Below are 6,000 nucleotides of genomic sequence, written 5' to 3'. Positions count from 1 at the left end.
GCTTGGTGTGCTGCATATGCGCCCAATCCCTCATTTTTCTTGCAGCAATGCAGACACAAATGTGATATTTTTGAGATTTTGCCACTAAGCTTTCTGTTCTATTATATTCTCAATTGTCAATGACCCTGTTCGTCAAGCCTGACCCTAACACACTGTGCCTGTGTCTGGCTGAGTCACAGTTCAGTTCAGTCAGTTCTGTCAGACTTAGCCAAGATAAACTCTTGAGCAACAATGCAGTGATCAAAAAAGCACAAAATGTTTGATGTCTAAGATAAGAGCAATGAAGTGATCTCAGTAAAATAAAATGACTGTGACCAACACAAAATCCCAAGACATGATCTCATGAAAATTGTTTGTTCTTTGGGTTAATTTTCAACACAATGCTAGTGTTAATGTAGTGATTTCCACCACAATTCAGGCCACCAAAGCTGTCGGTTGGCTGTTTTTCTTTGCTTTTCATCGCTACTGTCTCATCTGTGGAAGTCGGACAGGGTGACTCTCACCACGGCCAGGCAGGCATGAAGCGAGGACACTGAGTGACTAGATCACATGTGACAGAGCTGCAGTGAAGGAACGTAGCATGTCAGCCACTGCGGAGAGGAAGGTCAGAGGGCAAGGTGATGGAAGGGGCAAAGGATGAGGAGATGTTCTGGGGACGTTGAGAAGACAATGAGGCAAAAGGCCAGTGTCCAGAGGAAGTGAGGAAAAAGCTCATATAATGCTTTTCAAGATGCAGGATTTTTCATCAGATCAAAGCTGGAGAATGAGAGGAAATCAGAAAGCGTGCGCGACCAGCAGCCAGTGCATCAGTGTGAGATAAAAATCATCAGACGTGGCTCGCTGTGAGAGCTCACCCAGCCCACTAGAATGAGAGAGAGTGAGAGAGGTGTCAAAATGAGATCAAGACAGCTTATAAGAGCGAGGCTGAGAAGGGGAGCATGGGTCCAAAGGTGCTAATCTGAAGCTGTGTGTGTTACATAAACACCATCTCTGCCTCCCTGCCAGGTTGAAATGAAGTTGCAAGATCCAATCAGAGCATGTGAGGTCACAGTCAGAGCACCATATGCAGCCAAGAAGAGACCAATAACATGCATGATGCATTGGGGTGATCTGACCAACAAGGCTTCAGCGTGAGGATAGGAAATGATAACTGAGGCTTGTTGCCTTGCTCGCGTGGGTTAATGTAAACTCTGCAGTGTGGTAAGATGAGCTGGCCTTTTGAAAACCACCCAAGCTTAACAGATTGGTTTGGCCTGACTTGCTTTTGGTCGTTGCTAATGAAATGTCCATCTTTTAGTGATTTCTTTGATGAAAACTGACAGAATATTTAAGTGACCTTTTTGGCAAGACAAAGAGAAGACACTGATGATATGAAAGTGATATCAGCAATAAGAACTGGGACAAAATCCCTTTTTCATGTTGTTGAAAATAACAATGAGACCAAAGTGAAGTATTTCCTCTGGCCTGCACACCCGCAGCTACACACTGGACATTTTAGAGCTTGGCTGACATCAGACGGTGGCTGATAAAATGCATGATGGCTGATATTTGGGGAAGAAAAATCCTCGATCCAGATGTTCCCGAGGTCAATTGAACCTTAATTTAAACCTTAATCTAAACCTGACCTGACCACGTGTGCAGCAGAGGTGTCCTTTTTTTTTTTTTTTTTCTTTACCCCTGGCTCTGAGATAGTCCGTGCATGCCACTGACACTTAAATCTGGCAGTAAACACACATTTTCTAAAAAGCTTCATTCACCGGCTCACATGGAAGCAAATCTTTGGGAACGCTGTAAGCTGAGAAAAGACCGGAGGGGTAAATAAAGCCAGCTATAGCTAAAGTTTCCGATATACTCTGGGTCCAGATTCAACTCCACAGTCTTTCAACCAATAACAAACATTCTCAGCAGTTGACTCAGAAACCACCTCCTGTCAATCTCATCCCGCTGAAACCAAATCAGGCGAAGCGCAGCGAGACACTTCTGCCAGTTATAGCCTGCAATGCTGAACAGAAGGTAAAGCTGCTGCTGTTGTCATGGGACGAGAAATACACACAAAAACGCACACACACATCAAAAGAAATGTTCAATTACTGCGTGTGTGTGTTGTGAGGACTCGCCTTCCTTATGGGGACTAAATGCAGGTCCCCATAATGTAAATCATTAAATTTTAGGGGGAACACTGGGGTTAAGGTTAGGCTAAGTGTCCAGGAAATTAATGTACGTCTATGTAATGTGTCCATAAATGATGGAAACACAATTCTGTGTGTGTGTGTGTTGTGTGTGTATGTATGTATGCATGTATATGTACAGTGTCCTCACACTAGCAGCATGGTTCAAAATGTCTGGACTAACTATTGGATGGATTTTTATGAAATTTGGTATAGATGGTCCTCAGAGGATGAATCCTGTCAACTTTGTTCATCCCCTGAGTTTCAAGTAGTGCCACTATGAGGTCAAAATTTGAATTTAGGCCACAAAGGTGAGGACATGAGCCTCAGTTGTACTTTGCGTTTACAGCATATTTGCGAATGCTAGCATGCCACCATACTCCACTAAGATGGTGAACTTTATATCTGTTAACATCTGCATGTTAGCATTGTCATTGTGAGGATGTTAGCCACATTAGTTAGCATTCAGCTCAAAGCGCCGCTGTGCCTCAGTAAAGCCTCACACAACCACTTGCATGGCTGTAGACTTTTGGTTTTGTTTAAAGTAGCAGCGATTCTGAGTGGTATTAATGATGGTGCCGCTGTCACAAAGACAACCGGATGGCTTTCCATTCTCCTCAGAGCCCAGCAAACACGCACAACACAGGACACACTGCATTTGTTTTGCATTCGTGTCTTTGTTTTAATTCTATAGTCGTTACTTTGTGCAGTCATCATTTTCTTCATAATGATGTGTTGAAGCAAAACACTTCTTTTTGTCTTTTGCTGGTTTAAATTAACCTTTACATCCACTGACATTCTAGGCTGGCCGTGGCTCAGCAGGGAGCGGATCGTCCACTGATCGGAGGCTTGGCGGCTCCATCCCCACCCTCCTCTTGTGCACATGTTGAAGACACTGAGCTGCTCCTCAGCCATTGGGGATGCAGAACTCGGTGTGTCTGGTGTAAAAAGCCTATGCCAAATCAAATATGCGGATCTGCCACCAAGTAGATGATCTGCTGTGACAACCCCCAATGAGGAGCAGCTGAAAGAAGAAGCAGAAGAAGACTTTCATGAACATTAAAAATCTAAAAGGGTGTTGTAACATTATGACAAGCGTGATGGCTGCAGACCAAACAACATGCAATACGTCTGAAACCAAATACAAAAACCAGAGAAAAGAAAAAGTGATGGCTCAGAACAATCGCTCATATTGTTTGATTTTAGCCTGAAGTCTGTTTATTCCCACTCATATTGAAACAAAACTTTTTGAGTTAAAGTTTTTGTAACACTGATCATCGATCAACTGCAATTCAGACAATTTGTAAGGCTAGTTTGACTTCACAAATCTGAAAGAGCTCAGAAGAGAATGTCCTTAAATGATTCTCATAATTCATTTAACAAGCCTTTAAAACCGTTTGTGGCTGTCATCATGTTCATGATGGCTAAAATCCCATTTCTTTTGTTAGTCTCTCTCTTTCACCTTTCCCTGTAATTGTCTGGAGAACTGGTGGTTACGCTGGCACTATTATCTTGACGTTCCACTTTTTTTTAAATGATCGACATTTATTTTTCAAGGATGCACTCGATGACTCTCTTGTACTGAATCTCTGGCTCTAGCTGTCATACATTTGCCTATAAAGGCAATTTATGATTTTCAAGGAAATAAAAATAAAATGCACTCACATCTTTGGGTTGCAATTTAAGTTTGTATTGATATTAGAATTTGTGCTACGTTAAATTGTTTTGTACCTAATCTCCATATCCGCTGATATTGTAATTAACCTATTTTACATTTCTTTGTTTCCTAATGTTCTGCTCCTGTATTTTTCCAGGCTCTGCATGCAGAGTACGTTCTAAATGTCTTTCATTCATGTATTTTTACTGAATATGCACTTGAGTTTCAATAGATGTGATATCACCGAATTTCCCCTCATGGGGATAAATAAAGTATCTATCTATCTATCACAGAAATGTGTCATCTAATTGTGACATCTACATTAATCTGGTGGTCAAACTCATACATGTCAAGAGATAATCTGGCTCATTTGGAACTGATCTGGGTCTCTTCAGGCGGAGAGGAGCTTGATTTTAAAGTTGCCAGAATCTAAAACTGGACCAAAGGGAAATTTGCTGACTCCCAGTGACCCACTGACTTGTGGTTTGTTTGGACTACTCCCACGTCAGCTTCTAGAAACCCTGTGTAACAGTGACCCTGAGTCAATATATATATATGATGCCTTACCAGCTGATTGAGCAAGGGATAAGATAAGATAAGATAAATGTTATTGATCTGATACAGAGTGTCACTGCAGCAGAGGGAAAACAGATGCAGCGTAGATAAATAACTTTACTAAATGCCATATACACCAACACAAACAGTAACTATGCAGTGTACTGAAAAGAAAAAGCGGTGCGAACAGAAAACCAGGTGGACTTGCTGAATAGAAAACGGAATAAGAGTTCATTTGATAACTACACGTAGCTATGTGTGACAGGTACTTTCACATCCTACACAAGCCATCTTACCTTGCTGGGATGTGGCTGTTGACCAGCTCCAATTAGGCAACAGTTGAGATTATCTCTAAAACAGGATTTAGCAGAATGACTGGGATTACAGGGGGGAGGAAACAGCACAGATCCATCCACTTATGTGTGTGCTCATGTGTGAGTATGCATCTATTATGTGTATCTATATGGTAAACTCACACTTGTGCTCACGGTTTGTCCATCTCGAACGGCCCATACCATCTGCCATCTGAGAATTTCTTAAAGTGAGAAAACATTTCATTTCACTCCTTGTAGCCTTTCATTATTCTGTGTGAAACACATGATACTTTCCCAATATAGAATTATAGAAGTTTGAATTATTGATAATACAAGTGATAATGTAAATAATAATAAAACAACAGTGCAGTTTAAAAAGCAATCCTGAGAAGTGATCAGTATATTTATAAGTATCATTGTGTAAAATTAGAAATCACATAGCAGGGAGACTGAATACAAATAGTCACAAAACATTAATTTCTTTCTGTGTGGTTGACCTACTTCCAGCATATCAGATATAGGCTGAACCAGCGAAGTCATTCTGTATAATCACACAGACTTACACCCGATTGATTTCAGTCATATTCCTGCATCCAAAGTCCAGAACCACATTGATTTACCACCAATACTTGTTAGCTGGTCAAATATGTGTCTGTGTATGTATCTGTGTATGTGTGTGTGTGTGTGTGTGAGTGTGTGTGTGTGTGTGTGTGTGTGTGTGTGTGAGTGTGTGTGTGTGTGTGTGTGTGTGTGTGTGTGAGCTGGTCTTGAGTGGGGCTAAAGAAGCAGCAGGTCAAATAGGAGTAGGCTGCTCACATGTTAGGGATTGTGAAGACCGTGAGTGTGTGTGCATTAAGCTGTTCGTATGGAGAAAGGTGCGGGAGGGAGGTATCCTCACAGCACCTCCCTGTTGAGCTGTGGGTGGATGGAGCTCCATCGGCCAGGTTTACATCTGCAACAACTGTCATGATGCTTTGACTGTAATGCAGAAGATCAACTGCTGTCATAATCTGAAAATTAAATTAGATTAAATTTTAATTATCCCCATGAAGAAAAAGACGTAGCGTAGATAAGAACAAGCAAGTTGGTGGTGTCAAGCATAATGTACAGATAGATAGATAGATAGATAGATAGATAGATAGATAGATAGATAGATCCTCTGCTGCCCCCACGTGACATTTTTATGTACTACAACTCAACAGTAACTGCTCAGCTACACTTCTCTACTTCTCTTTAGCATATTTACATAACATATTATAACCTCTTGCAGTTGAAATCATACGTCCTTGCGTGCTGTTTTAAACGT

The sequence above is a fragment of the Chaetodon auriga genome, chromosome 10, assembly GCF_051107435.1.
Source record: "Chaetodon auriga isolate fChaAug3 chromosome 10, fChaAug3.hap1, whole genome shotgun sequence".
Lineage (NCBI taxonomy): Eukaryota > Metazoa > Chordata > Actinopteri > Chaetodontiformes > Chaetodontidae > Chaetodon > Chaetodon auriga.
The sequence above is the reverse complement of the archived record's forward strand: the minus strand, read 5'-3'. Positions refer to the sequence as shown.